This window comes from Pocillopora verrucosa, chromosome 14, assembly GCF_036669915.1.
Source record: "Pocillopora verrucosa isolate sample1 chromosome 14, ASM3666991v2, whole genome shotgun sequence".
Classification (NCBI taxonomy): Eukaryota; Metazoa; Cnidaria; class Anthozoa; order Scleractinia; family Pocilloporidae; genus Pocillopora; species Pocillopora verrucosa.
Genome location: NC_089325.1, coordinates 20,258,486 through 20,269,739, shown reverse-complemented (window position 1 = coordinate 20,269,739; position 11,254 = coordinate 20,258,486). Strand labels below are relative to the sequence as shown.

The 11,254-nt window shown below is 37.9% G+C and overlaps 3 non-coding genes across 3 annotated transcripts; all 3 read left to right on the top strand.

Annotated features, from left to right (window-relative positions):
- Positions 1–2,831: 2,831 nt before the first annotated feature.
- Trnan-guu (transfer RNA asparagine (anticodon GUU)) lies at positions 2,832–2,905 on the top strand. The gene has a single exon. It is a non-coding gene; the product is annotated as a tRNA-Asn (tRNA).
- A 4,032-nt stretch (positions 2,906–6,937) lies between these two features.
- Trnav-uac (transfer RNA valine (anticodon UAC)) lies at positions 6,938–7,010 on the top strand. Its single transcript has one exon. It is a non-coding gene; the product is annotated as a tRNA-Val (tRNA).
- A 1,419-nt stretch (positions 7,011–8,429) lies between these two features.
- On the top strand, positions 8,430–8,502 carry Trnaa-agc (transfer RNA alanine (anticodon AGC)). The gene has a single exon. It is a non-coding gene; the product is annotated as a tRNA-Ala (tRNA).
- The last annotated feature ends 2,752 nt before the right edge of the window (positions 8,503–11,254 follow it).

Here is an 11,254-nt window from a genome sequence, read left to right as displayed (position 1 = left end):
GATGATACAGCAAAGTTTTCATTCCAACAAGTGTCGTTTGTTGATCTGAAGTCTGCATGAACATAAAGAAACCGTTCAGACTGACTCGCAAACCGGTAGGTGTTTCTTAGTTTACCTCAGGCTCAGTATACTTAGAAAGAATGAGGTTCTCATGAAAAGAAGAGTATCACAAAACTGAAATTTAATTTACTGAATTTGGAATTATTAATTATTCTCACAAGGAAGAATAAATAATTCACAGGAGGTAAAAATGTTTAATACAGTTTGTAATGATTGTGAAGGCTGCACACGTGGTGTCTACCCATCCTCCGATCAAAATGCTTATATATCGAAAGTGTTTCTAGCAGATAACCACTACACTACAGAAACTTCGGCGGTACTCACTATTAAATTTTTTGGATTATATTTTTTTAATATCCAAAATGAATAAACGAATAAGTGACGAGGAAAAACATACAAGGTGATTCACACGAAAGTTAAACTGTGCCTAGTAAGAAGATCTCGTCGTGGAATTTTAAGGAAAAGTGGCCACAGTTAGGTGCAAAAGATGCCCTAAATGAGTATCCATACAGACAAGCCTTTGAGAATATGAATGAAGTAGTACATATCAATTAACTAAGCATGTCTTTTAGTCATTCTTCTGAAGAGTAGCTTAGTCATGCCATCCTTTTCCTTATGCGTTCAAATTTTTATTATTTTTCGGCAATATTATTGACAGATAATCACCTTGAAAGTGAACAAAGATAACCTATGGTAGGCCCTCGATTAGATTTCTATCTCAGGAAAAAAAATTATTATGATAAGAGGATGATGATGAAACTTGGATTTCTTATAGTGCAAATGATTGTGACAAAAGTTGTTTCGACTTTGGCTGCCTTGATAAAATAGATGAAAAACGTGATCACGAATTTATTTTGGTACATTCTATATCCTTCGTGGCCCATCGCAAAATCAGCTTTATCCTGTTTTTTTTCTGAGGTTTCTGTGACACAGCTGACATTCCTTTTAGGAATCTCGACAAAATTTAACTTACAAACGGTAGGTGAACTTGTGCTCAAATTAGGTATTTTAGCATTTCGGTCCATCTCAGACTAAATGACTCCTTAAAAAGAAAGGTTATTATGAGTTTTTGATAGAATTTGAAAACTAAAGAAGATTTCAAACCACAGACGCATCAATATACTTAGGCTTAAGTAAAGGCCTTCAACCCCTCTGCTTAATGAAATACACGATTTAGGAATAATATTGTGAGCCTTATTGAAGGCACTACAAGCTTTAATTTTTAAAATCGAAGTATGCTCAGGCGTTGCACAAGCATTTATTACTGATTGAAGATAGAGAGTTTCTCAAAAGAAGCATCACGAGTATATACGAGAGAACCCGGGTGCCTCCTGCCTGTTAGACGGGTGCTCTACAACTTGAGCTAGTTTGAAGACGCTCTCTCCCCTGCGTTCATTGTACTTACAGTCTTCAATTCCATGTGTCGAATCTATCGCTGGGTGAACTCGACCTCATCAAAAAGACAAAAAGATGGAAATGGTCGTTCAGTGATGATATTAAAAGATAATCTTTCTGGAGAATCCGGGTATCGATCCCGATAGTTCTCGCGTGCAAAGCAGACGCTCTACCTTTTGTTAGACAACTTTTCTAACTTTTCCTAGACCCACTTAACAGAGAAAATATGCCTTTTGATATTTCTTCGATATTTTCCTGTTTGACAAACTATCTTTTGACCCTTTGAAATGTACTCTGTTATTATTTCAAGTCAGAATAAAATTATTCAAGAACTATTGTACAATTTACTTTTTCCAAAGTAACGTAAGAAAAGCAAAAATGAAAATTCGTACTTAATCCGTCATATTTTGCAACATTTTAAGACTATTACTTGACCCTGAGTGTATTGAAAACACATACATATGAATCAACTATCCACATCCCCCCCCTAAAGATCACGAGAAACAGTGAAGCAATGATTTAATTTGAACCTTGAAAGCATCACAAGGTTTGAGTTAACTCTAGCTTCTTTCTTTCGCATGTTTCAGTTTGACAAATCAAGCCAGGGGCTGGTTGTTTTTTATAAAACGAAAAATGAAAAAAAGAAACAAATGTGGAAGGTTCACATTTGCAATTTTTTAAGCTTATGATGTTTCAAGGTTTAAATCAAATCTTTGCTTCACTAACAAGGGAGATAAAATAAAAATGGTATTTCTTTCAGTCTATAACAACTTTTTTTAAAATTGCGTGTAGTTACTTAAATGATACTTACCTTGCCAATGGAGTGTTCAAATACCAAAGATGATATTCATGAGTTTTTGGAACCCATAACATATAATTACTTCATCCTTTTTTAATTCAGTTCATGTTCTGTCAACTAAATATTTAACAGAAGGTTACTTGTTATTGGTAAATATTTTCATTCAAATAAATTAAACTCTGTTGAATGTTTCCGATCATGATAAAGCAACCACAACAGGCAATGGTCATTCTTCTGACATTTGATCAAAAGCCAGTCAGCTTTGCTCAAACGAGCCCTTGAGATATGGCTGACCATCAGAGGTTTGTGCGTCAAACTATGGGCAAAAAGCAAAACATAATACAATGGAGAATCCGGGTTTCGATCCCGGTACCTTCCGCATGCAAAGCGGACGCTCTGCCACTTGATATACAGTTACAAAAATTACATTGCGTGATGGTTTTGTCGTGTCGATAACAGACTTGTAAAGTCGAATTTGAAATACAAAGGGGGAGAAGAAAAGAAAAGAAATGTTCCAGTCATCACTTGAACTTGCCACATTTCAAGAGTGTAGCCTTTCTACGAATTTCTTTGCACAGTCTCCGTGGCGCAATCGGTCAGCGCGTTCGGCTGTTAACCGAAAGGTTGGTGGTTCAATCCCACCCGGGGACGATTCCTTTTGCTTTCAAATGTTATAATTGTCAGGCAATGCCATTGACAGATAATCAGCTTGAAAGCAAACAAAGATTACCCACGCTTGTTCTCGATTGTTTTTTGTTGTTTTTATCTGACTTTGGTTGCCTTGATTGAATGAACGAAAAACGTTATCACGCTTTTCTTTAGATAAATCATGTGGCAGATGAAACTGATTGCCATTCCATTCCACTGTTCCTTGAGTGCATCTACAATGCATTCTCCTTGACTTTGCGCGAGAGACAATTAGTTCTCGATCGCTAATCTTTGCTTCTTTTCCAAGGCAGGAGGAGGTCTGGATGCAAGCGAAGCAGCTGCTTAAACCTCGTCCCTTTATAATATCTTGTATAAAAAAAACTGATCAATATTAGAGAGTTATTGATGTTTTTGTTGGTGATCGTCGTGGTAACGGACGTTTGTTATATGACGTTTCTGGTCGTCAATGGCATCTAAACTGGTAAAGCAATTAAAAAAAAAAAAAATGGGCTACGGCTAATACATGGTGTACATCTGCCAACGTCTTTTGCGATGATCGGAATCTATGATCATGGCCAAGAACATTTAATTAACTTCACCTGTCTCTATTGTAGTTTCCTCAACGAGATCCTAAAATAGTGCCAGCTTGTAGCAACGATTGTCCTTCGATTTCAGATTTGTATCTTTCTAAATCAAAATTATTGCTTGGGTTGCTGTTGGTTGGAGCGCCCATTTAGTAGCATCGCAGGTTTAGATATCAACTCTCCAATGTTAGCAAAGAAAAGAAAAGACTCCCGGAGATGCCCGTTTTGTTGTGGAATATGATGCGAAGAGAGTTTTTAATCTATAAATAATTAAATGCGGGAAATCACCGTCTTACACGGATGTTTGATATCCATTCATAAATTTTCTCAGAAATGCCGGACTGCTTTTGCGAAATTACTGCATGTGAAATTTATCTCATGGGTGTACATATTGCGATTCTACGCGCACACGTGTACTCGTTGCGCACCTGTTTTTTTCATTTTGTTCTTGGTTTCTGTTGGGAGCATTGAACATCACTCGTGCGAATCCCAACAAATAATCGCAAGACGGAGGTTAAGTAAATGGTGCTGGAAAGGTGTCATACCAACAAGTTTATTCATCTGGTCTTTACACGAGCATAGGCAGGACAATCCAGACTGAGTAGCCACCGGTAAACGCGTTTTTAGTTAACTCACCCTCAAAATACTCAGGAAAAAAAATTATTATGATAGGAGGGTGATGATGAAACTTGGATTTCTTATAGTGCAAACGATTGTGGTGAAAGTTGTTTCGACTTTGGTTGCCTTGATAAAATGAATGAAAAACGTGATCACGGATTTTTTCAGTAAATCCTTCGTTGGGAGAATGTTCTCTTCTATTCCACTGTTCCTCTTGTAGTCTTGAGTGCATCTACAATGAATCTAATCGACTCTTCGTCAGAAACAATAAGATTCACGATCACTTAACTTTGCTTCTTTTCCAAGGCAGGAGGAAGTCTGCCGGAATACAGGCGAAGCAGCTGCTTTAGCCTTGTCCCTTCATGATCAGTGACACAATGGTAAACTCGTGGCTGTTTAACTTAAAGGGGTTCGATTTCCCGCAGGGAAGATGGCTACTTTTTTTACAGGAGATTAGAAAAATTCCCATTTCAAAATTCCCGGACCAATGGATAACACTCTCCCGACCTGCTGGGCATGGTCTTACGATACAAAACGCTATATCTCAATTCCTAAAGATTATGACACTAATAAACGAGAATTTGTCTTTGCCATCGTCAGCGTTTTCGCTAGCCGAAAGACCGTTTCGCTTAAAAAGCCAATCAAAAGCTCCAGTATTAATCGCAAAGGTGGCTCCTCCAGCCCCAAGGCTATGGAAATTAACCTTAGAAAAGACTTTGAGTTCTCTAAAAGCGTTTTCAAGAAGTTCTCTGCCTCTCGTGTAAATAATCCCCTAGCCCCGTACTTTCTGTTTTGAACAAAGTGTAGCAAGAACTTTCAACAAAAGTAGATTTTCAGAGGACAATTTGTGAAGCTGATACGTAACCCTCTTAAGTCTTGACAGGACAAGTCGGAAGATCTTACCTTGCGATAATAATCCACGACCCATCTCGGAATTGGTCCGTCTTGGAATATTCCAAGAAAAATAGAAACATACGAGGGAAAAACTTTACATCGCACACCTTTATATGGCGTAGTTCACTTAGACGGAAAACCCTACGTAACTAATTCGGCAAAGAGCGACTGGTCTGAGAACAAAAAGAGACGGAAATTCATCTTTTATATATGATATCACGAGGGCTTGTAAGATCTCGGGGTCACAGGATCTTTTTCGAACTTTGGCCTACTCAAACTTCTCTGAAATGCATTGACCATTAAATAACCAGAGGGTGTGTAGACATTTTTGATGAACCAACCATCCGCTGCGCCTAATCAATGCTGTAGACAGTGTTAATAATTGGAATCGGAGAATATGATTCATTGAGTAGGCACTATGAGTAAACTGCGACCTAAAAAGATTGACAGGTAAACAGCAAACATAATATAATGAAGCCCATCGTTTGCAACGTTTGATCCCTGCGAGGTAGGTGCCATTCGCTTTGAAAGCCAGAACGGTGCTCTTTACCATGCAAGTTGTAGATTGCAGATGCTCAGGGACTGAGGAGAAAAATTTTGTCTTTATTTCAGACTAGAGCACAACTGAAAATAAATAACGCTTACAGACAGAGGACAAACAAGAGAAAACACCCACCAGATAACAAAAGGGTGAATACACTAAATATTAAAATTAAATAGTTATTGGTAAATAAATGAATAGACAAATAACCAATTAGATTAATAACTGAATGAATAGGTACTTCGGTGTATAAATGAATAAATAAATCAATAAATAATTATGATAAAAAGAGTAAGAAACCTCATGAAAGAAAGCGTTTGAAAATTCATTGATAGTTAAAGGGGATCTTAGAGGTTACTTTTCTTTTTTTCGATTCTTTTGTAAGTTTTGCCGGGTATTGTTGCTCCTAATTTGAAAAGACGCCGTCTCTCTAGTCTGGTAAATTTGACCGCGAAATTACGTATTCACTAAGGTTTGCTTGGTTAAAGCGGGGGCACTAGAAAAGAGAGGAGTCTCGCATTTCTGTTTTCCGTCAGCATCTTCCTGTGTGTTCTTTACAATACAGCTATGCTCAGTGGAGGCTCCTTTAATTTCTAAGCAGTCACTTTAGCAAACACGTAGTACAATTAGTCTTGTGTAGCATTTGGTTTATAAATACAACAAAGGAGGCTAGGCGCTATTCTCTATACCGTACAAGAACGTAGCCCGGTGATTCAGCAACTCGGGTGTGAATCAAAGAAATAAAGAATTTGTATTCATTCTGAAAAGAAAAAGGAAAAATGAAAGATTTTAAAGTCATTTTTCATGAATGCCACAAAGAGGTTTTAATGAGATGAAATAAGACTTTTTCTGGTCACCTGGAAAAGAAGTAAAGTTAAGTGGTCGTGAACCTTATTGTTTCTAACCTAGTCAGTGAGAATACATCGTAGATACACTCAAGACTACAAAAGAAACAGTGGAATAAAAGAGAAAATTCGCCTGACAAAGGATATACCGAAAGAAATCCGTGATCACGTTTTCATTCATTTTATCAAGGCAGCCTAACATACTTGGGTAATCTTTTCTCACTTTCAAGGTTATTATCTGTGATTGTGTTGCCGAAAAATAATAACATTTGAACGCATAAGGAAAAGGATGGCATGACTGCGCTAATCTTCAGAAGAATGCCTAAAAAACATGCTTGCTTTATTGATATGTACAGCTTCATTTATATTCTCAAAGGCTTGTCTGTATGGAACCTCACTTAAGGAGGGCCTTTTTGCACCTCGAATGTGTCCACTTTTCCTTAAAATTACATCGCGAAAAATTACAAAGGAGAGTTTAATTTCCATATGAATCACCTTGCATGGTTTTTCTTATCATTTATTCATTTATTCTTGTTTACGTATTAACTATGCGGTTTCTGTCGTGTAGTGGTTATCACGTCCGCTTTACACGCGAAAGGTCGCAGGTTCGAGCCCTGCCAGAAACATTTTCGATCATAAATTAAATTTTAGTTTTGTAATACTCTTTTCATGAGAACCTTATCCTGTCCGAGTATGTAAGAAACACTTACTGGTTTGCGAGTCAGTCTGAACGGTTTTTTTTATGCTCATGCAGACTTCAGATCAACAAACGACAGGACAGCAATTGATGGTTGTTGATCGGTACTGTTCAAGTATAATTTGTCATCTTGAATTTCATCGCCTTTCTACAATTGTCGAAAGTGCTGTGTCTGCACATCAAAACACCCACACAGAAAAAGCTTTATTTACGTTTTGACTATTTGACCAGAACTATTTAATTGCATTTGCATCATTTTAAAAAATAATGAAAAGTTTGTAATTCAACAACTTTTTGTCGGAGTTTTTTGAGTTATTTTGACTCATTTGTCTTTCCTTCGTTCTAAATTACCCAAATGAAGGAACGAAAGCTCTGCTCACATCATATTCCATGACGAAACGGGTCTACCTGAGAGTCGAACCCGCGACCTCTCGCCAAAAGCGACAATCATGCCACTGGCCAACAGGCCAGGTAATGTGAAGACCGTAAAAAAATTATTACTATTGTTTTCAAGCGTAGCAGGTAGCAGGTGTGTAGTCAAATGATCGCTCCTTACCGGTCGTCCACGTTAGTAGCACTTTCCCTGTTGTCGTCTGATACTATGTACAATCTATTCCAATTACCTTTTCGTTGGGATAAAGGCGTTCCATTCCGATAGAGCTCTTTTACACGAAAAGTCTGTACTTAATCTGAATAAAATCTCTATCCGAGACATTTATAACCTTTTCTTTCCAGACCAAGAGCAAGTTCTAATTGTACAGATTCTACAGCTAGCCAAAAGATTAGGTGGCTACAGTCTTGTACGGTCTTAGGCGTGTAAAGCCGACTCAGTTGAATTTTTAAATCAAACATGTCACCCAGGGCAAAACGTAATAATTTATTAATTAATTAATAATAATCTTAAGTTTTAACTCACTGTGGACAACAATTTACAGGAAACCGATCCATACTGACAAATGACTTGGCTAGACATCCTTCAGCCCGACATCATTCAAGGCCGGCCATCAGGACTCTAAGGAGACGTGCAAGGCTACTTTATTACACGAAGGACAGCCTAAAAAAATACGTTAACCCTCTCTTTTGTTTAAGAAAAAACTACAACAACGACTACACTCGACAAAACAGACAAAGCCCTACTAGTAGCAGTCCGTTTTTGCTGCGTGTGTTTGATCGTACTCACCACCTCGTTATCCGCACCACGCTTTGCCGACTGAAGAATTATTTTTTATCATATTACGTCTCTCATATTTACTCAGTAAAATTGATCTGTCAAGATAATTCTGAATTATTGATTCTAAACAGGGGGGCCGAATACCCTCTATTCCTGAAAGGTAAGAAGTTAGACATTGGGGAATTAGCTCAAATGGTAGAGCGCCCGCTTAGCATGCGGGAGGTACTGGGATCGATACCCGGATTCTCCAATTCCCTCCCTGATTCTTTTGTTTATTCTTTAGAAAAAACTTGCCTTGTAAAGTGTTGACTAAGCATCTTTTTTGTAAACTTCAACGGCTGGTTATTTAAACAAAGTTTAGCCACCCTTTAACAAAACCGCGTTCTAAGCCATCTTCACCTCAGACGAACTTTTTATCTGAACATTTATTTTTGTGTCAAAAGGGCCGAAAGCTGATAGTGGAAGGACATTTATTCAATTAAATCAACCCTCTTATAGAGAAACCGAGGCCTACTGACTGCGTAAAACCGCGGTTTGGTTTAGATCTCGTGTAAATAACCACCCCAAACATCCAAGGAAAGGATGACCGAGCGGATACCGGGGCTTACGCTACTTTTATAACTCACGTGTATCGTTATTAATTAACTTGCTCAAGAATTGATGAGGAGGATAAAGACCATTTTGAAATTGTGTCTTAGAACGTGTTGTTCTCTTCGAACTCAGACTACCGATTAAATTTTCACCAACAATTGTCTTAAGGCACTTTCAGTTAATTCAATTTTCTACGGCGACGGTAAAACCTGTATGAATATTCGATTCTCTGAAAACATCTTCAGACAAAATCGGAACTTTGGCTGAGGTTCTTTAAAAAATTAGAAAATTGGTATATGTGCGCACCAAGAAAAAACTCAAAACATTTATATAGGTATTCACCGTCGCTATTGAAAATTGAATAAATTGAATTTGACTTAAAACAAACGAAAAAAAGGTAACTGGATAAGAAGACATCTTCGGAGTCTTTCCTACACCTTTAAGTAAGTCAATAGAGAAACAAAAGCTTGTATGTAATCATGGGCACTAGGGGCCATGAACCCGGCACCTCTCGCACCCGAAGCGAGAATCATGCCACTAGACCAACAGGCCAGTCACAATAATAAATGGTGACGTGAGACAAGCAGGAAATGCATAATAAGTTTGACGTGTCTGAAAAGAATAGGGCACAATAAATGTCCTGGAAATGCTTCAAATTCAGTTTTCATGAGTGACAAAAAAAATATCTTAATTAGATGAAATGTGTGAATGAATACTGAATCTCTGAGACTGTATACCATAGCTCTGAAGATCGAGAATTTCAGGTAAACGGGGAAGCTTTGATATTGCAAGAGCCACGGTTGCATTCAGTCGCTTACCCTAGCCCATCTTACTTCGACCTCTTTCCTTCCCTGTACGACCTGCTCACAAGGAGAAAAGAATGTTTGAAAACATAATTATTTGGGTTTGCAAACATTGAAATTGGCACAGATATTAAGCAAGTTGTATGTGATAGCGATCGTGATAGTGACAAAAGATCACTTGTGTCTCTGGAAGGGCCTGCGACCTTCCGCGTGTGAGGCGGACGTGACAACCACTACAATACAGGAACCTTAACTACGAAAAGTTATTAATCAAAAAACACTTTTAGGAAAATATGTTAGAGAAATAGAAACAGTTGAAAACTTATTATTTCCATCCCCGCCATCAAAACGCATGTTCATAATTTGATTCTTTATGCGGCTTAGCATTGACACTATAGTTTAATGTACCAAATCAGAGAAATTTGCCCGCAAAATTTCGTGTTTACTTATCTTTGTTGGTAAGCGAAAAGGTACCCGAGAAATAAGGAGTCACTCTTCATCCCTATATTTCTATCGTCCTTCAGCATCTTCCTTTGTGTTTTGACCAGTCACTTGAAGAAACTCGGATTATGTTTTGTCTTGGGTGACATTTGATTTAAAAATACGACAGAGTAGGCTCTGCACGCTTAAGACCGTACAAAACTGTAACCACCTAATCTTCTGGCTAGTGGTAGAATCTGTACAATTAGGACTTGCTCTTGGTCTGGAAAGAAAAGGTTATAAATGTCTCGGATAGAGATTTTATTCAGGTTAAGTACGGGCTTTTCGTGTAAAAGAGCTCTATCGGAATGGAACGCCTCTATCCCAACGAAAAGGCAATTGGAATAGATTGTGCATACTATCAGACGACAACAGAGAAAGTGGAATAGACTATTAACGTGGAAGACCGGTAAGGAGCGATCATTTGACTACACACCTGCCACCTGCTACGCGTAAAAAAAAGCTAATAATTTTTTTAGAGTTTTCACATTACCTGGCCTGTTGGTCCAGTGGCATGATTCTCGCGAGATGTCCCGGGTTCGACTCCCGGACAGGCCCGTTTTGTCGTGGAATATGATTTGAGGAGAGTTCCCACATTTAGGTTTAAGACGAAGGAAAGACAAATCAGACAGAATAACTCCAAACCCGTCGTCACACTACGACAAGAAGTTGTTGCATTACAAACTTTTCAACGTTTTTTAAAATGATGCTAATGCAATTCAATAGTTGTCATAGGCAGTGGTAAAAACGTAAATAAAGGCTTTTTTGTGTGGATATAATGATGTGCAGACACAGCAATTTCGACAATTGTTGGAAGGTGACATGTAGAAATTCAAGATGACAAATTACACTTGAACAGTACCGATCAATAGTGGTCAATTGCTGTTCTGTAGTTTGTTGATCTGAAGTCTGCACGAGCATAAAAAAAAACGTTCAGACTGACTTGCGAACCGGTAAGTGTTTCTTAATTAGTTTTACCTCCGTCTCAACATAATCAGAAAGAAGAAGGTTCTATTGAATTTGGAGTTATTAATTGTTCTCACAAGGAAGAATAAATAATGGACAAAAAGTAATTTTAACTACTACTATTCTGTCTGCCCATCCTCTAATCAAAAATATGATCGGGGT